The following is a 23082-nucleotide window of genomic DNA, read 5'->3' as shown; positions in this document are numbered from 1 at the left end:
GGGCAATTTAGCATGGCCATTCCACCTAACCTGCACATCTTTGGACTGTGGGAGGAAACCGGAGCACCCGGAAGAAACCCGCGCACACACGGGGAGAACATGCAGATTCCGCACAGACAGTGACCCAAGCCGGGAATCGAACCTGGGACCCTGGAGCTGTGAAGCAATTGTGCTATCCACAATGCTACCGTGCTGCCCCGTGCTGAGGACACTGGGCTAAATCGCTGGCTTTTAAAACAGACCAAGGCAGGCCAGCAGCATGGTTCAATTCCTGTACCAGCCTCCCAGAACAGGTGCCGGAATGTGGCGACTATGGGCTTTTCACAGTAACTTCATTTGAAGCCTACTTGTGACAATAAGCGATTTTCAGAGAGGTCAGAGTTGACTTACTGTGGTGAATATATTCACCTAATGCATGCATGATACTGTAACCTATGACCTATGACCTGGAAGTGGTGATACAAGCTGCTTCCAGGTACTGTACTGTAACCCCGGTGGGCTCCGCCTCTGGCTCTGTCCCCTGCAGCATTCATCTGTACAACTGACTCTGGCTCGGCAAGTTCATGACTAATAAAGCCTAATGTTCACTCGCTCTCTCTGCCTCTCGGTGAATTGAAGGTATATCACTTACATTATGTACTTTTATACATTTTGTGAATATAGTATATATTTTGAAAAGAAACATTCAATTTCTTTAGGTTGATGCCAGTGTTGTAGATATACTCGGACAGTTTGGTTAAAGACAGCTGGTTCTGGATCATAAGACTTCAGCACTGCAGCTGTGATGTTGTCAGGGCTCATAGCCTTCATATCCACTGTGCTCAGTTGCTTCTTGATATCATTTGGAGAGAATCAAATTGGTTGAACTGGCATTTGTGATGTTGGGGAGCTCAGGAGGAGGCCAAGATGGATGATTCCAAACACTTCAATCTTGTCTCGCTAGGAATAACTACTGTTCAGACAGAATTTTCAACTGCTGTAAATAATTCTAGCACAATCTAAAATGGCAATTAATATTATCTCGTAATTGTATCATACAAGCAGATGTTTTGGTTAATGAAAATGCCAGAAATATGAATACTACAGCTTGCATCTGTGCTCTGGAAGTTCGGCGGCACGATGGCGCAGTGATTAGCACTTCTAATGAGCAGTGATTTGCACTGCTGCCTCACACCGCCTAAGACCCGGGTTTGATCTTGGCCCCGGGTCACAGTCCACATGGAGTTTGCACATTCTCCACGTGTCTGTGAGGGTCTCAACCCCATAACACAAAGATGTGCAGGGTACGTGGATTGGCCACGCTAAATTGCCCCTTAATTGGAATTTTAAAAAAAAAAGTACTCTTGGAGTATGCACAATTTTTGCGAATAAGCATCATGATCCATTCTTAAAGTCACACCAGATGACATATTCTTAACACAGTACGGTATGTGCCAATTAACGAGCAGCCTGTTGGCTATGTTCAACCCTTGCACTATAATTTATAGATCATGGACTAAACATTTGTTTGTGTAGTACAGCTTCAAAGTGAATCTGCGCAGACCAGTGTTTTTCAAACGTTTTTGCCCAAGAACCATCTTTACCAACCAGCTATCCTTCCGGACCACACAACCCAAACCTCACGACCCTCGATTTTTGCTTACCTTTAATGTGACAGGTGGAGCCTGCTTGGTCCTCACGATCTCATTACTTTGTTATTCAATGTTACATTTCTGCTCAGGGCTTCAGCTGATGATTTAAGTTCTCGCTGCATCCTTTGAAAAAAATCAAGAAGTTTGTCCTCAAACTCACCATGCTTAGTCTTCAAATGTCTTTGAAGTTTTGAGGGTTTTAACCTTTCATTTCCCAGTACTTCCCTGTATATAACAACATGTGACAGCATTCTCCGCCCTGAGACTAAGTATTGACGCTGAGACAGGGGCCGGCATTCTCCGATCCCACAGCGGGTTGGAGAATCGGCGGGGGGGCGCGTGAATCCGCCACGCCGCTCCGACGCTGGGCCGCTGATTCTCTGGTGACCGGAGAATCGGCTCCAATCGCGTTGGCGTGGTCACCGCGGCGCCGGTCGGGGGCCATTGAAAGCAGCGCCCCCGGCGATTCTCCATGCTCGATGGGCCGAGTGCCCGCTGAGTTCCGCCAAGTCACGCTGGCGTCGTGTGCGTGTGGTCCTACCCGGCGGGACCTCGGCGTTCTGGCTGCAGGGGCCGTCCTGGTGGGGGGGCAGGGGGTGCCGACTCCACGGGAAGGACTCCATAGTGGCCAGGCCCGCGATCGGGGTCAATCGATCGATGGGCGGCCTCATTCAGGGGGGGGCCTATGTTCCTCCACGCTGGGCCCCTGTAGGGCACCGCCATATTGCCCGGGGGCCGGCGCGAAGACGCCCGTGGCGGCAGCCCATCCCACGCCGGCTGTAGCGCGCATGCACGGACCCGCGCCGGCTTTGGCGGGCCGGCTTTCGACGCCGGAGCAGCGCACAGCACTCTGATGCCATTCTAGCCCCCTAGGAAGAGGAGAATGCCTGGGCCTGGAGGTCCGTTGGCGCCGGCGTCGCTTGCAGCGGTTTTGATTTAGGCGTCAACACTTGGCCGTGATTTCGGAGAATCCCAGCCAGGATTTGTGGAGTTCCATGACAGCAAAATTAGCGCTGCACTTGGACTGAAGTTGCCAGATGCTGCCAATTGTCATGCCTGGGCTCAGGTGGCAGTGGCTGTCAGTTCTGTCAGCAACACCATCTGGACCGGCCTGCAGTGCAGGAAGAAACTGCACAACCTCCTCAGGGTAGCTAGGGTGAGTAGGCAGCACTGTGTGCCTAGCACTAACCCCACCCTACCCACCCGTAACCCGAACCCCCACCCTTCACCACATGCTGGCACCAATACCAGCCATCATTGCCAGGTATCCTGGCCACTTAGGCCACCACCTACACACCCCCTGGGCTGCATGCATCAGGCTGTCTAACACTGTGGTTTTCTGTCCACCTCCCCACCCCCCCAAACCCCGCAGGAGAAGGATGTCCATAATCGCCGGGAGCAGGAGAAAACTGGAGGGGGAGCACCAGACCTGCAGCCTCTCACTGTGGCTGAGCACAGGGCCCTGAACATGGTCGGTGGCCCAAAGAAAAGGGAAATTGCCAGGGTTGATAACGACCGCGGGTGAGGATGTGACACCCCGCTGAATTGCGGTTCCCCGTGCCATGCATGTAACCCCTCCCCCAACACCACCCATCACCATCCTCACCCTCACCCCGCCTCACTCTACACCACCCTCATCCCCATCCTCACCTCCACACTACCCTCACCGTAACCCCCACCAACACCCACATACCACCCCCACCCTCACCCTCACCACTCCCCGTCACAGCTGTCTCCAACACCCTCCACCATCCCAGAGACACTCACCTCGGTTGGGCACTTTAGTGAAGAGACTCCTGCAACACTCCTGTGCGCATAACACGGCTGATCCGGCATAGCTGGTGGAGGCAGGAACACCCGACGGTCGTGGGGCAGGCTGACCCCAGGGACTAGCTGCCATCCAGACGATCTCGGGCATCTGGAACACAGTCCTATCGATAGTGGAGATGCAGTCGCAGAGCCAGGGGCTACATGAGGGGATTTCGGTGAGTATCCAGCACCTGCAGGTGCAGTTGGAGGAGCCCAGCCGCATGCAGGAGCAGGAGGTGGTGCCAACCACGTGTGCCACCCAGGCCAACACCACACAGGTGGCGTCTGCAGTCACTGGATATTGTGTCACAGACCCAGAAAGAGGTGGCACGGTCACAGCCACATTGTGGAGGGCTCCCCACCCTCGCATCCAGCCCAACCGTCCCCACCACCCTCACCCCAGGGATCCAATGGGACCGTGTGATGGAATGTCCAGCTCACAGGCAAACATCACCCTAGTGGGCGGTGGAAAGTGCTATCGTGGGCAGGTGTCAGACTTTGTCTGACGATGCGGAGCAGCAGAGATCATCGCAGAGCGTGTTGTCATCATCCTCCATCCCATGGACCAGACCCGCTGTTACTGCTAACCCAGGGCCCACACCCCTGTAGTGCGGCAGGTACATATCACAGAGGGGGTTGCAGGCAGGGGGAAGGTAGGGGGAGTGGGTGTGGGGTGGGAGGTGGTGCCCATGTCCTTAGACAGATTCCCCTGCCCGCAGTCGGTGAACGTGGAGGCGATCAGAACATCCGTGCGCGTTGGCCCTGGCGCACACATCGTGCAGCCTCCCATGCCTGTCTGGCCCCCATATCCTGCCCTTCCACACCTTCCCTGCATCATCCTCATCGACAAGGCCAGGCCTTCAACCTCCTCCTCTGGTGCGTTACCCTTCTGCTGCGTGATGTAGTGGAGGACACAGCAGGTCGCCATGATGAGGGCGGCCCTCTCAACGCTATAGTGGAGAGCTCTTCCTGAGCAGTCCAGGCACCTGAAGCGCACCTTCAGGATGCTGAAGCACCGCTCAATTTCACCCCTAGTCGCTGCATGGGCGCCGTTGTAGCAGGTCTCGCTATTGGTCTGTGGCTTTTGTATCATCAACCATGACCGCAGTGGATAACCCCTGACACCCAGGAGTCAATCCACCAACTGGTGGGGGCGGGCGGGGAATCTCGAACATGTCAGGAATTGCCAAATGTGCCAGGATGACGGTGTTGTGCACACTGCCTGGCTATCGGGTGCAGACGTGTATGATGTGCATCTAACGGTCACAAACCAGCTCACGCTCATCGGGTGGAACCCCTTTCAGTTTCTGTAGAGCAGCCTGTCATAAGCAGGTGTTTGCAGGGGAATATGCATCCCGTCGATCACCCCCTGGAATCTGGACATCCCATTAATGGCGGAAAACTCCGTTGCCCGGGCATCCGAGTGGGCTCGGTCCAAATTGATATGGATGTATTGGGCCGCCTGGCATAGAGGGCCTCCATGATGGCACAAATATTCCTGTGCGCCAAGGTCTATGAGATCCCGGACAGGACCCCACTCGGCTCCTGGAAGGACCCCGTCGCGTAAACGTTCAGTGCGACTGTCAACTTGACGGCCACCGGGAGTGGGTATCCTCCCCCATATCCCCGCATGCCAGGTGTGCCATGATCTGGCAGCTATGTCTCACAGTCCCCCTGCTCAGTCAGAGTCTTTGATGACATACCTGGTTCGGCAGGTCCTCAAATAACAGCTGCTGCCTGTCCACATGAGGCCTCATGCGGCGCCTTCTTGGCACCTCCTCCTCCTTGACCTGTTGGCCGGCCGGCTCCCCATCCTGGGTGGCTGCCTCCTGTTTCTCTGGGGCACGCTCCGCTGCTGCCTGCTCCACTGCTGTTGCTTCCTCCTCCTCCTCAAGCCACTCCAGCTCGCACAGCCACAGGACATCCCCCAGGACTGTGGCGACTACCAGGAAGCTCACCATTGGTGGTTGAATTCCAATATCCATTGTCTGCAGTGGATAAAAGACTGACATATTAACATGGTGCATACCCCCTCGTGAAAAACCTGGTCCAACGGGCTACATGGCGTCCCTGGTTGACATGCGGCATTTGCATGACCCTCCCCCCCATCTCCGCACCCCTGTCCTCATCGATGCACTGTACCATGGGGACACCATGGGCGCCCATCCCTACTGCCAGGGGTATCGTCGGCTGGCACTGCCCTTGCCAGCGGTATGCTCCGCGACCACCAACCAATGTCCACGTAAGGGCGCTGCCATTGGGTGGGCCACGTGATGCGGGTGGCGGCCGGGACGGGTTGGTATGGCAGAGGCTGTGGTGGAGGGTGGGGGCTGGGGTGCGGAAGTGGTGAGGTGGGGGCACTCATCTGACCAGTATCACTCTGCAGAACCATGGCCAAGGTGGGTGGTCAGTGGGTGCGAAGCAAGATGGCTGCCTTGCAGGCCACGGAAATGGTAGTCCGTTCCTGGACAGTGTCCGGGTCCCATGGGGGACCCCCTGACCCCACAGCCCGTATCCCCATCACCCCCCGCTGCTCCAACCTCCCCGCCCACTAGCCAGCCTGGCCAGTGTCAAGACCGGCAGCCCATGGTCATGCCTCTGTGTGTCCGAACTACTCTCTCTCCCTCATCAGCCATGATGCTGGTTTCACGATTTTTAAAAGCACAAGTGAACTTCACCATCAGGAATTCAGCCCATCGGAGTCGGAGAATCGCGGGGACCCCAGAGAATATCGGGTCGGCCCGCAAATGATATGCAAACAGTGTTTACTGTACATACGTTCTGGAACGCATTGACGCCACTGTCAAGGCGATGGAGAATTGCAATTTGGCGTGAAATTGGCACCCACCACGATTTTGGTGTCGGAATCCATTCTCCACCAACTCTCGTTTTCCGATTCCGGCGTCAGCAGATGGAGAATCCCACCCCCTGCTTTGCACTATCACAATTAATAAACCCATGCCTCTTTATACTGTTTTGTTGTTGATTTCAGCTTGTTTTTTTTATATTTAGAGTACCCAATTCATTTTTTCCAATTAAGAGGCAATTTAGCTTGGCCAATCCACCTACCCTGCACATCTTTAGTTTTGTTATGGGCCAGGGATTAGAGAACCCCAGAGTGTACCATGGAGTTCACCTGACCCACAACTTTTAATAGATTGTGGTATGGGGAGCACACGGCCCACTCTACAGGTGTGGTACAGCAGAAATGGAAAAGTATTTTTTAAAGCAAAACAATGTTTATTCTGTGAACTCAAATTAAACTTTGGAAAACATACAGTGAACATCTTAGCAACCATTATTTCAAATACAACCCCCAAAGAATACAACACTAAGTAATGCGTACGCTGTCCTTTTAACATCCAGAAGACTTACAAAAAACATAACCTTTATCAGAAGCACATTAGGTTAAAGTCACTACTCAGAACATTTATAATTCTGAATTCACCAAATGATCAAGAGACAGTCTTTTCATGGCAGAGAGATCACCTGTACACCTGCTTTGTCTGGCTTCAGCTCCAACACTGAAAACAAAACTAAAACACACCCTGCAGCCTGCTCAAAAACAAAAGTAAAAAGCTGACAGACAGCCCAGCTCCACCCACTCTCTGACATCACTGCAGTAGTAAACACCCATTTCTTAAAGGTACTCTCACTACAGATATGTATATACACACCCATTTATACACACCCATTTCTTAAAGATACTCTCACTACAGATACTTATATACACACCCATTTATAAACACCCATTGCTTAAAGGTACACTCACTACAGATACTTATATACACAACCATTTATAAACACCCATTGCTTAAAGGTACTCTCACTACAGATATTTATATACACACCCATTTATAAACACCCATTTCTTAAAGGTACTCTCAACTACAGATATTTATATACACTCCCATTTATAAACACCCATTTCTTAAAGGTACTCTCACATCACACCTCCCCCCAAGAAAAAAAAACCCATCAACTTCAAGGTTTCATTTTTCACCTTTTCACTATCCTTTAAGAAATGCACACAGTAAATATACTTTATTGTTTCAAAAAAAAAAACACACGCAAACAGGCACAATAATATAGTCCATTTTTGTTCTTCTTCCTCCAACTGAAATCCTTCCTGATTGACAGTCTCTTTGAACAAGAAGGACTCTGCACAATCCGTCCATTTCTCTATGCCTCGGCATTACTCTTTAAAGTCAGATACTTTAGTTCAATCTGATCGCAGAGTCCCTTGTAATTCTCCAACACAGGAGCATTGGTTATCACAGCTTTCAGGCCGTCAAATGCCTGTGGAAAGTCCGCTGTCGGCTGAAATTTTTGACGTTTCTTCAGCAAGTCCATCAGTGGAGCAATCACGCGACAAAACTTTTGCACAAATGTTCAATCAAATCCACTCATGCCAAGAAATCGCATTATTTCCCTTCGTCTTGAGGGTATCGAAAACTCCTCAAGGAAAGTGACTTGGGCTTTTCCAAATTCACTTTTGGCTAGGTTTACCACCAAACCCGCCTCCTGAAGTCGATCAACTAACTCCATCAGATGTTTTACATGTTCTTTCCATGTCTGGCTGAAAATTACCAGATCATCGATGTGTACCACACAATTGGGTAATCCTGAAACAACTTTGTTAGTTAACCATTGACACGTGGCTGGTGCGTTTTTCACGCCAAATGGCGTAACTTTGAATTGGTATATACCATCTGGAGTCACAAAAGCTGAAATCTCCTTCGCCCTTTCGGATAAAGGTACCTGCCAATAATCTTTAAGTAAATCCAATTTGGAAATAAAAACTGATTGTCCTACTTTCTCAATGCAATCCTCCAAATGTGGGATAGGATAAGAGCCCGTTCTTGTAACTGCATTAACGTTTCTAAAGTCCACACACAACCATTGGGTACCATCTGGTTTTTGTACCATCACTATGAGTGAGCTCCATTGACTGCAACCCACTTCAATTATGCCATTTTTAAGCATACTCTCAATCTCTTTGTTAACCTGTGCCAACTTTAAAGGGTTAAGTCTATATGGATGTTGTTTGATTGGAACAGCATTTCCCACATCTACATCATGTATAGCCATTTTCGTACTTCCCAATCTATCTCCACCAACTTGCCCATGTGATATCAATAACTCTTTCAGGTCAGTCCGTTTTCCCTCTGGAAGGTAACTCACCAATTTATCCCAATTCTTAAGAAAATCCTCATTTTCCAATTGAATTTGAGGTATGTCAAATTTACAGTCATCTGGATTTGGTTCGTCACTTTGAGTTAGAATCATTAAAACCTCCTTTTTCTCTCCTTCCCTTTCAAAGTACCTTTTAAGCATATTCACATGACACACTCGGTAAGTCTTCCTTCTATCTCGTGTTTTTACCACACATTTCACCTCACTTAATTTACTTTCAATTTGATGAGGTCCACAAAACCTAGCTTTTAAAGGCTCACCTACCACTGGTTACAATACTAAAACTTTATCTCCACTGGCAAAACTACAAACTTTGGATTTCTTGTTCGCTACCCGTTTCATCACATTTTGTGCAACTTTTAAATGTTGTCTAGCCAATTCACCTGCTCTATTTAATCGTTCCCTAAAATTTGACACGTAATCCAATAATGTAATTTCCGATTTCTCACTCATCAATTTTTCCTTCATCAATTTAAGTGGTCCTCTTACCTCATGACCAAAAATTAGTTCAAAAAGACTACATTTAGTTGACTCATTAGGGGTGCATCCCTAATTGCAAATGTTTTGAATGGAATTCCTTTATCCCAATCCTCTGGATAATCTTGACAATAAGCCCTCAACATTGTCTTTAATGTCTGATGCCACCTTTCTAACAGTACCTGCGATTCTGGATGGTACGCAGTTGATTTAAATTGTTTTATTCCTCAGCTATCCATAGCTTCATTGAATAACCTCGAGGTAAAATTTGATCATTGATCCGATTGTATTTCTGTGGGTAGTCCATATCTAGTATAGAATTTAAATAACACCTCCACAATCTTTTAGCTGTAATATTATGTACTCTGGAAACCTAGTAGATACATCCATTATCTTCAAAAGATATTGATTCCCACTTTTTGTTTTAGGAAGAGGTCCTACGCAATCAATTAGGACCCTTGTAAAAGATTCCTCAAATGCTGGAATGGGTATTAAGGGCGCTGGTTTTATCATTGCTTGAGATTTCCCTATCACTTGACAAGTGTGACATGATTGCCAAAATGTAACTACATCTTTATGTAGTCCAGGCCAATAAAAATGTTTCTGGATTTTAGCTAGAGTTTTCCTTATTCCCAAATGACCTCCCACTGGTACCTCATGTGCAACTCGCAACACCTCCTTTCTATACCCTACCGGCAATACTACTTGATGAACTTCTGCCCACTTTTCATCCGCCTGCATATGTAAAGGTCTCCATTTTCTCAGCAAGACATCACGGTAATAATACTCTGTATCCACTCAGATTCCTCTTCCGTATATGCTTTCTGATACATCCGTTTTATTTCTATATCTTTTTGTTGTAACCCCGCCAATTTTCCTGAACTAAAAATATCCACCTCATCCTCCACCTGTTCTTGTTCTTTTTCAACTATCTGATCAAAAATTGTTTCTGATAATTGCACTTCAACTTCATCTTCGCTCTTTGATTTCTCCTCTTGTCTTAACCTGTTGTTTTGTTATGCTCTTGTGGTAGCATAAGCTGCTTCCTTGATGTGCACTCTGACAAAGGAAGGTTCAGACTTGGAGATAGCTTTAACACATTTATTACTGTTAACAATTCTCCGACTTGGATTCGACGCTCCTGTTAATCCTTCTATAGCGACTCAGACTGACTAACCAGTCTGCTACAATCCACGTGGTTGGAGTGATGCTCAATCAACCCTGTGTCTGTACTCACTGAGAGTCTCCACTGGAAAGAGGAAGATCATGTGTGCAGTGTCCTTTTATATGGGTTGGTGTAATGCCCCCCTGTGGTAGTGTCACCTCTGTGTGTATCGTGAATGCCATTGGTTGTGTCCTATCTTACTGACCTATTGTTTGACATTCTGTGTGTCATGTCTCTGGTGTTCCCTCTAGTGTCTAGCTAGGTGTAGTGTATGTACATTAACCCTTTGTGTACTTACAGTAATGTATATCACCACACCTGTGACTTTGCGACCTTGTTACTACACAATCCGGAAAAATCCCAGGATATTCGTCCTTCAACACTTCAGTTGTCTGATTTTGCACTGGCTTATCAACCACAGTAGGCATCACTCCCACCTGCGATCCAGCTTTTTCATTCCCCAAGATAAACTGTATTTTTGGACAAGATAGTTTCTCTATTACTCCTTACCACTTCACCACTCGTCACTGGACTTTCCAACCTTACCTTATATAATTGAACACTACTCCTCTCACCCTGAATTCCACATATTACCACCTTTTCTGGCAACATTCTTCCCAGACTACATAACTCCTCACCTCTTACCATTAAAGATTGACTAGCTCCCGTATCTCTTAAAATTGTGACTTCTTTACCTGCTCCTCCTGATACACATGAGTAAACTTTATCCACACAAATAAATTCTTTAAGGAGATCTGGCACCTTCTTATCAATCACCTCTTGATCAGACTGTACAATCTTTTGCACCTCCTTCACTTCACTTGGGCTTTCCTTTCCCACTTTAACAAACCTCACTGTCTTATCCTGTTTTACCACATCAGCCTTCCCAGTGCTTTTCTTCAACCACCAACACTGTGACTTCACATGGCCTAATATATTACAGGGAATACATTTGAAACTTTTCATTTCTTTTCCACCCTCCTGGATTTCTTTTTTTAATCTGAGGTACACTCTCCTTATTATCTCCCATCAGATCACCTTTTCCTTTACCACTTGAGTATTTCTCATGTCCCCAGTTTCTATCCCTCACAAGCTGAAACTGATGTTGGAAACCAAGCTTCGATTCATGAACTAATTCATAATCATCTGCCATTTCTGCTGCTAACTTTGCAGTTTTAGCCCTCTGCTCTGCCACATGAGTTCTCACTACATCTGGAGTTGAATTTTTAAACTCCTCCAAAAGTATAATTTCTCTGAGAGCTTCATACGTTTGGTTTATTTTCAAAGCCCTTACCACCTATCAAAATTACTCTGTTTGATCCTTTGAAACTCCATGTATGTTTGACCAAATTCTTTCCTTAAATTTCTAAACCTTTGTCTGTAGGCTTCAGGCACTAGTTAATATGCACCTAGGATGGATATTTCACCTCCTCATACGTCCCAGATACCTCCTCCGGTAGTGATGCAAGCACTTCACTAGCCCTACCTACCAGGTTTGTCTGAATCAGTAATACCCACATGTCATGTGGCCATTTCATTTGCTTAGCTACCTTCTCAAATGAAATGAAAAAAGCTTTCACCTCCTTCTCGTCAAACCTTGGCAATGCTTGGACATATTTAAATAGATCCCCACCAAGCCTTCAACTATGACGCTCTTTTTCACTATCCTCATCACTCTCCTCCAACTGTATGTTTCCCTTTACGTCTGCCAATTTTAAGTGACTGTTATGTTTCATAGCCATTTTCTGAAGATCAAACTCTCTCTCTTTTTCCCTTTCCTCTCTATCTCTTTCTTTTTGTTCTGCTAGGGCTAGTCTTTCTTTGTTTCTTTCTTCTCTCTCCTTTTCTTTTTCCCCAATCTGGATCTCCCTTTCTCTTTCTTTTTCTCTCATTGCATATTCAAGCTGCTTTAATTCTTTTTCATGTTCAAATTGCTTCAACTGCAACTGGATCTTTGCCATTTCTAATGAGTCACACTGCATCTCAGGCAATTTTAAATGCTTGGCCACTGTGATGATTACCTCAACTTTTTACATTTTGTCAGGTAATGTTAAGTGCAATTTTTTTGTCAAATCTAACAGTCTGCTTTTAGTCTCTGTCGTAAGGTACTACGTGTGACCATTTCCACCCCCAAAAACTTCACAGCCTCTGAAAGAGCCATTGTCCACAACACACTCCCCACTTAAACTAGATTACCACACCTAAAAAGCAACCACAATATGCTCACCCCTCACTGTCTTTTAGTTCACTAAGCCAATCTAATAGATAGACTTTTATCCCAGACGAGCCCCCAATTTGTTATGGGCCAGGGTTTAGAGAACCCCAAAGTGTATCACGGAGTTCACCTGACCCAACACTTTTACTAGATTGTGGTATGGGGAGCACACAGCCCACTCTACAGGTGTGGTACAGCAGAAATCAAAAAGTATTTTTTAAAGCAAAACAGTGTTTATTCTATGAACTCAAGTTAAAATTTTAAAAACATACAGTGAACATCTTAGCAACCATCAATTCAAATACAACCCCCAAAGAATGCAACACGAAGTAATGCGTACGCTGTTCATTTAAAATCCAGAAGACTTACAAAAAACATAACCATTAACAGAGGCACGTTAGGTTAAAGTCACTACTCAGAACATTTATAATTCTGAATTCACCAAATGATCAAGAGACAGTCTTTTCATGGCAGAGAGATCAATAGTACACCTGCTCTGTCTGGCTTCAGCTCCAACACTGAAAACAAAACTAAAACACACCCTGCAGCCTGCTCAAAAACTAAAGTAAAAAGCTGACAGACAGCCCAGCTCCACCCACTCTCTGACATCACTGCAGTAGTAAACACCCATTTCTTAAAGGTACTCTCACTACAGATATTTATATACACATCCATTTATACACACCCATTTCTTAAAGGTACTCTCACATGACAGGTTGTGGGGGTGAAACGCACACAAACACAGGGAGAATGTGCAAACCCCACATGGACAGTGACCCAGGGCTGGGATCCCACCTGGGATCTCGCCGCCATGAGGCAGCAGTGCTAACCAATGCTCCACTGTGCTGCCCAATTTGAGCTTCTTCTTAATGGGTTGATCAGCAGAGGCCCTGGAACTCACATCAGCACTGCCAGCAGCTGCAAAATAGAGGAATCTCTGTCACACCCAGAGCACATGATGTCAGTGTATGGGGCACATGACCGTCTCTGTGCCACCACTCCAGGCAGAAAGACTGCATCGATGTTTAAAAAGAATCTGCTCCTGGGTCTACGCGCTGACATCAGGAGGAGGTGGTATGCCTCGCTGGGCTCCGGGCCTGCGCACTGCTGAGGGGACACGCATGTGTGGGATGGCTGGCATTTTAAAAAACCGGTCATGGCCCATTGGGGACATCTTTGCGCGATCGGGAATGCCGTGACCAATGGCCCTGCGATCCTCCCGACAATTGCTCTGAGTTTGAAAATGACTGACGTAGACTTTGCACATTTCCAGACAGGGCTATGAGCTGCTACTTAAGTGGACTCAATTGTTTTCTCCGTTGATGTCCATGAATAAACAATGAGGACATCAATATCGCTACGATGGATAACAAGGAAACATCTAGAGTGCAATCCTTTGGTCCTGCCAGGACCGAGAATCATGGTGAGATTAAATTGGACGGAGGCAAACAATCTTTCCCCCAGGTGAGGTAAACTGTTTCTGTTCTCCGACGTTCAAGGCAGGTTAAAGGTGGGCCGAGGCTTTCTGAAGAACAATATCAGAAACCCTATTTGCATCTCATGCAAGCTCATTTTCAGACCACTCTACTGGAATTCATCTGCAAAATTAAGTTCCCCACCAATTGTATTCCAAATGCTTTTGTGTCACTGAACAAGCAGAGACAAAGGTGATCTCTATCTGGTGTGTGAAGCGGGCAGGTCGCAAATGTTGCGATTGCAAAGTCACAGCAGGGAGAGCTCAAATCATGTTGGGCCTCATTAGTATTTGCATTAGAAAGTGCCCTACTGTAAAGATCAGGAAATTATGGAATCATAGAATCTTAGAATTTACAGAGCAGAAGGAGGCCATTCAGCCCATCGAGTCTGCACCAGCCTTTGGAAAGAGCACCCTACCTAAGCCCACAACCCACCTTATCCCCATAACCCAGTAACGCCACCTAACCTTTATGGACACTAAGGGCAATTAAGCATGGCCAATCCACCTAACCTCCACATTTTTGGATTGTGGGAGAAAACCAGAGCACCCGGAGGAAACCCAGGCAGACATGGGGAGAACGCGCAGACTCTGCACAGACAGAGACCCAAGCCGGGAATCAAACTGGGGACACTGGAGCTGTGAAGCAACTGTGCTAACAACCGCGCTGCCCTTCGAACATCAGATTGCTCCGACAGCAAGTTGGCCGACAGTCTGGTCCTGTGGGTTTCTGCATGCTGGAGTTTTAAACATTATTTTTCCGAACAGTGGAATTTGGCAGCAGTTAAAAGAAAATGATACAAGGCAGATATATCACTTTGGCCGAGAAGTCTACAGGAATACAGAGAAGTCGGCATATAGCTGAGGATGTAGTTGCTGTATTCTGTTAAGAGAAAACTTTGGAATAGAAGTTCATCTCAGGCTACCCATTTTCTGTAGCGCCAGATATTTAGTTGCATTTCAATCAATCGAACAGAATTTCAAGGGCAGTGTATAACAAGTGATCAAGCCAATGCCATCTTTTTACATCAGCACCTAACAAGTTTTTAATCCCTTGTAATTAAATCATGCTTTTCATGACCTCAAGATATGTCAAAGCACTTCAGAGCCAATGGAATACTTTCAAAATGTCGGGAGTAATTCTCTGGTCCGCCAGCCACATGTTCCCCGCTCGCCCACCGTTGGCTGGCGACTGGATTCTATCTTAGCTCCAATTGTCAATGGGATTTCCCATTGTAACCAGCCCATGCCACCGTGAAACCCCCCGACGGGGTGTGCCGCCAGCGGGAAACATGAATCCTGACAACTGGAGGCTTCCGGCAGTTGTTACTATGGTAACAATGATACCATGTGTCACACAATATGCAGACAGCCAGCACCCGCAAACAGCAATTAAATAAATGATCAGGTGATCCTTTTATTACAGGGGTTGGGTTTGAATACTGAGCAGACTTCCCAACTCCTTTTCAGATATTACAACGGAATTTTTGCATCTGCCTGAGAGGGGAGGCAGGGTATCAGTTTAATTTCTCACCTGAAAGACGGTGGGCGCGATTCATCAGACCCTTTGGGCTCAGCGTATATCCAGGTGCGATGGGTGAATCGCACAAGAGCTCCAAATCAGACTCCGAGCCAGGCCGATCGTGTATCACCCAACTCCCTCCTCTCGGCACAATCTTAATCTCGCCCAGTGAAGACAAGATCCAGTTCTGCATATTTAAATGAGCATAGTGGTTCATTTAAATATCCGGACGCCGGATTCATCCGGTTCGCGGGACTCAACGGCCGAGTCTGCGAGGCCTCACCAAGCCACCATTTAGTACTGGTCCACACAAACGTGGACCAGATGTAATTGCAACCTTTTTGGGGGGGGGGGGGGGGGTCTTGCAGGCCTTTGCACACCACCGCGTGTTTGGGGACAGGGTATGTTGGCACCCTGACACTTCTCCTGGCACCCTGCCACTGCCAGGGGCACGTTTAGGGATTGGGCCCACAATGGGGGGGAATGCCAATTGGAGGGGGATGATGGGGTGTTCCCAGGGGCCTCAGCAAGGTTGGGGTGAGGGAGGGGCGATAAAGCAGTCTGAGGGGCCTGTAAGGCAGTTGGGGAAGGGGGGGTGGGGGTCGGACTGAAGATCAAGATGGCAGCCCGATCTATGGACAGCCGTTCCTGCTGTGCATATTAAGTCACCAGCAGGAAATTAACTGTGTGGCCTTGGTGGGGAGAAATTCCCCGAGGTCAAAAAAACAGCACAGTGTCGTTGAATAGTGAGGTGATTCTCAGCACTCCAGCCACCGAGAAACACCCCATTAAATCCACCCAGAAGTGGACTTTTGTCCGTTGAATCGCACCCGGTATATGCAACAATACAGACTCCCTTACTACACTCATAGTCCATAAATGCTGTAAGATATGTCCCAATTGGTTATGTGAATGTGATCGAGGTGGAGATTTTTCTTGAGGGATAACATAAAATGAATGATAGCCAACCAGCAGTTCATTTTCTACTCAAAGTGATTTTCTGTTCCATTCACTTCAATGAAAAAGAAAGCTGGACAGAGTGCAAACACTTGTATTGTGTTACTACCCAATGATGGATTTCACCATCATCAGCTGTCACTAAAACAATCTGCAGGAAAGATTTTGTCCCATTCTTTCTTCTCTCACAAGACCTTTACAAACAGTTTAACTTGTCAGAGTCTACACAATAGAACATAGAACAATACAGCGCAGTACAGGCCCTTCAGCCCACGATGTTGCACCGAAACAAAAGCCATCTAACCTACACTATGCCATTATCATCCATATGTTTATCCAATAAATGTTTTAATGCCCTCAATGTTGGCGAGTTCACTACTGTAGCAGGTAGGGCATTCCACGGCCTCACTACTCTTTGCGTAAAGAACCTACCTCTGACCTCTGTCCTATATCTATTACCCCTCAGTTTAAAGTTATGTCCCCTCGTGCCAGCCATATCCATCCGCGGGAGAAGGCTCTCACTGTCAACCCTATCCAACCCCCTGATCATTTTGTATGCCTCTATTAAGTCTTCTCTTAACCTTCTTCTCTCCAACGAAAACAACCTCAAGTCCATCAGCCTTTCCTCATAAGATTTTCCCTCCATACCAGGCAACATCCTGGTAAATCTCCTCTGCACCCGCTCCAAAGCCTCCACGTCCTTCCTATAATGCGGTGACCAGAACTGTACGCAATACTCCAAATGCGGCCGTACCAGAGTTCTGTACAGCTGCAACATGACCTCCCGACTCCGGAACTCAATCCCTCTACCAATAAAGGCCAACACTCCATAGGCCTTCTTCACAACCCTATCAACCTGGGTGGCAACTTTCAGGGATCTATGTACATGGACACCTAGATCCCTCTGCTCATCCACACTTTCAAGAACTTTACCATTAGCCAAATATTCCGCATTCCTGTTATTCCTTCCAAAGTGAATCACCTCACACTTCTCTACATTAAACTCCATTTGCCACCACTCAGCCCAGCTCTGCAGCTTATCTATATCCCTCTGTAACCTGCTACATCCTTCCACACTATCGACAACACCACCGACTTTAGTATCGTCTGCAAATTTACTCACCCACCCTTCTGCGCCTTCCTCTAGGTCATTGATAAAAATGACAAACAGCAACGGCCCCAGAACAGATCCTTGTGGTACTCCACTTGTGACTGTACTCCATTCTGAACATTTCCCATCAACCACCACCCTCTGTCTTCTTTCAGCTAGCCAATTTCTGATCCACATCTCTAAATCACCCTCAATCCCCAGCCTCCGTATTTTTTGCAATAGCCTACCGTGGGGAACCTTATCAAACGCTTTGCTGAAATCCATATACACCACATCAACTGCTCTACCCTCGTCTACCTGTTCAGTCACCTTCTCAAAGAACTCAATAACGTTTGTGAGGCATGACCTACCCTTCACAAAGCCATGCTGACTATCCCTGATCATATTATTCCTATCTAGATGATTATAAATCTTGTCTCTTATAATCCCCTCCAAGACTTTACCCACTACAGACGTGAGGCTCACCGGTCTATAGTTGCCGGGGTTGTCTCTGCTCCCCTTTTTGAACAAAGGGACCACATTTGCTGTCCTCCAGTCCTCTGGCACTATTCCTGTAGCCAATGATGACATAAAAATCAAAGCCAAAGGTCCAGCAATCTCTTCCCTGGCCTCCCATAGAATCCTAGGATAAATCCCATCAGGTCCCGGGGACTTATCTATTTTCAGCCTGTCCAGAATTGCCAACACCTCTTCCCTACGTACCTCAATGCCATATATTCTATTAGCCTGGGGCTCAGCATTCTCCTCCACAACATTATCTTTTTCCTGAGTGAATACTGACGAAAAATATTCATTTAGTATCTCGCCTATCTCTTCAGACTCCACACACAATTTCCCATCCCTGTCCTTGACTGGTCCTACTCTTTCCCTAGTCATTCGCTTATTCCTGACATACCTATAGAAAGCTTTTGGGTTTTCCTTGATCCTTCCTGCCAAATACTTCTCATGTCCCCTCCTTGCTCGTCTTAGCTCTCTCTTTAGATCCTTCCTCGCTACCTTGTAACTATCCATCGCCCCAACCGAAACTTCACACCTCATCTTCACATAGGCCTCCTTCTTCCTCTTAACAAGAGATTCCACTTCCTTGGTAAACCACGGTTCCCTCGCTCGACACCTTCCTCCCTGTCTGACCGGTACATACTTATCAAGAACACGCAGTAGCTGATCCTTGAACAAGCCCCACTTATCCAGTGTGCCCAACACTTGCAGCCTACTTCTCCACCTTATCCCCCCCAAGTCACGTCTAATGGCATCATAATTGCCTTTCCCCCAGCTATAACTCTTGCCCTGCGGTGTATACTTATCCCTTTCCATCATTAACGTAAACGTCACCGAATTGTGGTCACTGTCCCCAAAGTGCTCTCCTACCTCCAAATCCAACACCTGGCCTGGTTCATTACCCAAAACCAAATCCAACGTGGCCTCGCCTCTTGTTGGCCTGTCAACATATTGTTTCAGGAAACCCTCCTGCACACACTGTACAAAAAAACGACCCATCTATTGTACTCAAACTATATATTTTCCAGTCAATGTTTGGAAAGTTAAAGTTTCCCATAATAACTACCCTGTTACTTTCGCTCTTATCCAGAATCATCTTCGCCATCCTTTCCTCTACATCCCTAGAACTATTAGGAGGCCTATAAAAAACTCCCAACAGGGTGACCTCTCCTTTCCTGTTTCTAACTTCAGCCCATACTACCTCGGAAGAAGAGTCCCCATCTAGCATCCTCTCCGCCACCGTAATACTGCTCTTGACTAGCAGCGCCACACCTCCCCCTCTTTTGCCTCCTTCTCTGAGCTTACTAAAACACCTAAACCCCGGAACCTGCAACATCCATTCCTGTCCCTGCTCTATCCATGTCTCCGAAATGGCCACAACATCGAAGTCCCAGGTACCAACCCATGCTGCCAGTTCCCCTACCTTGTTTCGTATACTCCTGGCATTGAAGTAGACACACTTCAAACCACCTACCTGAACACTGGCCCCCTCCTGCGACGTCAAATCTGTGCTCCTGACCTCTATACTCTCATTCTCCCTTACCCTAAAACTACAATCCAGGTTCCCATGCCCCTGCTGCATTAGTTTAAACCCCCCCAAAGAGCACTAACAAATCTCCCCCCAGGATATTTGTGCCCCTCAGGTTCAGATGTAGACCATCCTGTCTGTAGAGGTCCCACCTTCCCCAGAAAGAGCCCCAGTTATCCAGAAATCTGAATCCCTCCCGCCTGCACCATCCCTGTAGCCACGTGTTTAAATGCTCTCTCTCCCTATTCCTCATCTCACTATCACGTGGCACGGGCAACAACCCAGAGATAACAACTCTGTTTGTTCTAGTTCTGAGCTTCCATCCTAGCTCCCTGAAAGCCTGCCTGACATACTTGTCCCCTTTCCTACCTATGTCGTTAGTGCCAATGTGGACCACGACTTGGGGCTGCTCCCCCTCCCCCTTCAGGACCCGGAAAACACGATCCGAGACATCACGTACCCTTGCACCTGGGAGGCAACATACCAAACGTGAGTCTCTCACGCTCCCACAAAATCTCCTATCTGTGCCCCTGACTATCGAGTCCCCAATTACTAATGCTCTGCTCCTCTCCCCCCTTCCCTTCTGAGCAACAGGGACAGACTCCGTGCCAGAGGCCCGTACCCCATTGTTTACCCCTGGTAAGTCGTCCCCCCCACAAGTATCCAAAGCGGTATACTTGTTTCTCAGGGGAACGACCGCAGGGGATCCCTGCACTGACTGCTTTTTCCCAGTCCCTCTTACAGTTACCCACCTATCTCCAATCTTTGGTGTAACTAATTCCCTGAAGCTGCTATCTATGACCCCTTCTGCCTCCCGAATGATCCGAAGTTCTTCCAACTCCAGCTCCAGTTCCCTATCTCGGTCTTGGAGGAGCTGGAGATGGCAGCACTTCCTGCAGGTAAAATCAGCAGGGACACTAACTGCATCCCTCACCTCAAACATCCTGCAGGAGGAACATTGCACTCCCTTCCCTGCCATTCCTCTAACTTTCTACCAAGATCTGGCTAACAACTAAATTAAATTTTTTATAAAAAATAATAATAATATAATAAAATATGGTACTTCCTGTTCCCGCCTAAAACACTAATTTAAAAAAAAAAAAAAAAAATTTCTCAGCTCCTGCTGAAATTGACTAACCAGCCAGCTCCACTCCCGCCGAAATCGACTGGCCTGCCCCTGCAAAGACAAGTGCTTTTAAAGGACAGACTTACCTCCCAGCAACCACTTCCGCACTGCTCCCGCTGAAACTGACTCACCAGCTGATTCTCCTGCCGAAATCGACTGCTGCCAGAAGGCAGAAGTGGAATTACTCGGCTTTTTGTTATTAATCGGCCTTAAGAAATTGATGAGTGAATTTGGTTGGTGAAAATATAAACACAATTTTTTTTGACAATTCTGTTGTTACCAATCTAATTACAACAATCAAATCTTGGGCAATGAACCATTTTCTTTTCAGCAATTCATTAAGGCATTTGTTAAGTAGTTGAGTATTGTCCTGTTTTTCTGTATTCTGCTCTGTGTTGGTTGGGCATGTTTTGCTGGACTCCTAGCCTTTCTCAGCTTCATTCTTAGGGTGCGATTTTCCAGCTTCACCCCCTGCCAGAATCATCCAGCCCCCATAAAAGCCAATGGAGTTTGGCTGGGGCACCCTCTCCCAGGGACGGGGCCCCCACGACCGGGCCAGGAAGACTAGATGGTTAGTAATTCCCTGTACCTGGTTAATTACTTCTTTTGAACATGGGTACCACATTAGCCTGTTTCCAATTTTTTGAAACCTCCCCCAAAGTGACCATTGACTCAATCACAATCTTGTCAATCTTTCACAAATATCCTCCTTAATCTCTCTCAACATTTAACCTACCAATGACTGACATCTCATTTATAGTGAAGTGGTTGCTTACACATTAGAACTCTTGATTGAAAAGGACTGCTGATATTCATGCTTGTTGGGAGTAGGTAGTCAGTCCAAATATTTACGATTTTGTACTCATCCTCAGTTCTGAGTATTTTTGCTTCTTCTATGGTTTTCACCTCATGCCACACTGCTCTCTCACGAATGTGGTATGGATATTGTTTTTACTGTTGTGTTAACCTGAGCTGTGAAGTGTTTTCCCTTCGAAATGTCTCCTTTGCCCTGCTGATTTTTTAAAAATTGTGTTTAGGATGTGAGCAACAAAGGAAACCATATGTGGTTCTGGGAAGGGCTGAGAACTGATGTACAGGAAATGGGTTGGACATGCATGATGGTCAACCATGCTCAGGAGGAATCTTCAATTGATTAAAAAGGACGACGTATTCTCAGTTTCCCCTCATCTTCCACGCTCCCAACCTCCGTGATCAACAAATCATCTTCAACCATTTCCAGCATGATGCGATCGCCAAGCACATCTTCCCCTGTGAGGTAGACAGAGTGTGGAGTTGGGAATTTGGTGGACAGGACAAAAGAGGTGTTCCATATGATATTTTATTATATCCGTCTCCAGTACTTAGGTTGTACTTTCGCTCTATAAGCAAGGAAAATATGAGTTTATAGAAAAATATAAAACTGAAAAATAAAGTTTTACATAGCCCTTAAGTCACTAAATTATAGGCACAAGAGAAGCAGCTGATTAGTGAATAAATTTGTGAGTAAATTTACTTTACTTACTGGCCTCCATTTTATCGTAATTTATTTAATTTATTCATAGAATGTGGGCTCCGCTGACTTGGCCAGCATTTATCGCCCATCCATAATTACCCATGAGAAGAAAGCTTAAGGTATAGAAGGGCAACTTGGCTGTGTGGAATCCCCTCCTGTGATACGTGGGAAGAAATGGAAACTTCATGCAGCCTAGACAAACACAGGTGCAGGATGTACAGATGCAGAAACCTGAATTCTGAGTTTCAGAACTTGAGCAGCAGCTGGAGTCACTGTGGTAGATCAACAATGCTGAGGATTATGTGGATAGCTCATTTCGTAGAGGTGGTCACACCATAGATTAGAATCGTGCAAACAGAAAGAAATGGGTGACCACCAGAAGGAGGACAAGGCAGATGGCGCAGGAATCCTCTAAGTCTATCTCACTCAAAAACCGCTTCTCCAGTTTGGATGCGAGTGGAGGTGATTGTTCCTCAGAGGAACGCAGCAAGAGCTAGGTTTGGGCATGACTGAGCTGCATGGGTGTGAAGGAGGAACAATGGAAGAGGACAAGTGGTGGGGTATTCAATAATTAGGGGGACAAATGGGCATTTCAGCAGCTGTAGAGGTGATTCCAGAATGGTATGTTATCTCCCTGGAGCTAAGGTCAAGGATATCACTGAGCAGCTACAAGACAATCTCCAGGGGGAAGATGAACAGCCAGCGATTGTGATTCACATTGGTTTAAAATAGCATAGGTAGACAGAGGGATGAGGTCCTGAAAGCAAATTTTAAAGATTTAGGTAAGACATTAAAAAGACCTCAGAGGCAGTAATAAATGGAGCAGTACGCATGCCAGGCACACGTGAGCATCAAAACAG

General features: G+C 46.8%; 1 long non-coding RNA gene across 1 annotated transcript; it reads left to right on the top strand.

Annotated features, from left to right (window-relative positions):
• Nucleotides 1-515: 515 nt before the first annotated feature.
• Nucleotides 516-22104, top strand: LOC140425739 (uncharacterized). The gene is made up of 3 exons (XR_011947965.1): nucleotides 516-618; nucleotides 13767-13957; nucleotides 21747-22104. It is a non-coding gene; the product is annotated as an uncharacterized lncRNA (long non-coding RNA).
• The last annotated feature ends 978 nt before the right edge of the window (nucleotides 22105-23082 follow it).

This window comes from Scyliorhinus torazame, chromosome 6 (assembly GCF_047496885.1).
Source record: "Scyliorhinus torazame isolate Kashiwa2021f chromosome 6, sScyTor2.1, whole genome shotgun sequence".
Lineage (NCBI taxonomy): Eukaryota > Metazoa > Chordata > Chondrichthyes > Carcharhiniformes > Scyliorhinidae > Scyliorhinus > Scyliorhinus torazame.
This window is presented reverse-complemented; position numbering and strand designations above follow the sequence as displayed.